A 676-nucleotide genomic window follows, 5' to 3' on the forward strand; every position below is an offset into this window, starting at 1 on the left:
TGGCGAGGGCATTGACTCTGTTGTTACAGGGTGTAATGGTGAGGGCATTGACAGGGTGCAATGGTGAGGGTATTGGCAGGGTGTAATGCCAGAGTAGTTCGATATAGACACCATATTTCACAAGAATTACAAATAGAATGACAGTAAAATGGCATGAAAATTAACTGAATTACCTCAATGGGTGCTCGGCGTACGCTAGCGTCATACTAGCGCTACTATCGATATCATTATTGTACTCGGAAGTGAGACAGTTTGAAGTTTCGTTTTCTGAAAAACATGACGTACACTATTATCACAGCGACGGATAAACATTGTATCCGGGTCCCATATGTTTATTTTTCCTCGAGTGAAAGGTTCCTATTGCGACGAAGCAGGTATTTATGTTTAATATTTACCGTTTGATAGACTTTTGTATGATTTAAACTCGCTGTAACACCATGGTATTATACTGTATATATATCGGGAGGTTAGACATTGATCTACCTGTCGTAATATTGTACTGGGTCCGCGACAATCTGATCACAGGGGCATGGATCGCTTTACTTGTAATATAAAAAAATAGGGGTCTCCTATTGTGGGACTTGATTTTAACTTTGAAATCAGTAGCTACGAACGAAACTGCATATACCCCCACCTAAGAAGGTGTGTGTGTGTGTGTGTGTGTGTGTGTGTGTGT

General features: G+C 40.7%; 1 protein-coding gene across 1 annotated transcript in view; it reads left to right on the forward strand.

Moving 5' to 3' along the window:
* Positions 1-329: 329 nt before the first annotated feature.
* Positions 330-676, forward strand: part of LOC110441874 (sacsin-like) — a 51,921-nt gene continuing 51,574 nt past the window's right edge. Inside the window, exon 1 of the mRNA XM_021485154.1 lies at positions 330-374. The gene's annotated coding sequence lies outside the window, so the exon portion shown is untranslated. The remainder of the gene's footprint in view (positions 375-676) is intronic.

The sequence above is a fragment of the Mizuhopecten yessoensis genome, unplaced genomic scaffold (assembly GCF_002113885.1).
Source record: "Mizuhopecten yessoensis strain PY_sf001 unplaced genomic scaffold, ASM211388v2 scaffold716155, whole genome shotgun sequence".
Taxonomy (NCBI): Eukaryota; Metazoa; Mollusca; class Bivalvia; order Pectinida; family Pectinidae; genus Mizuhopecten; species Mizuhopecten yessoensis.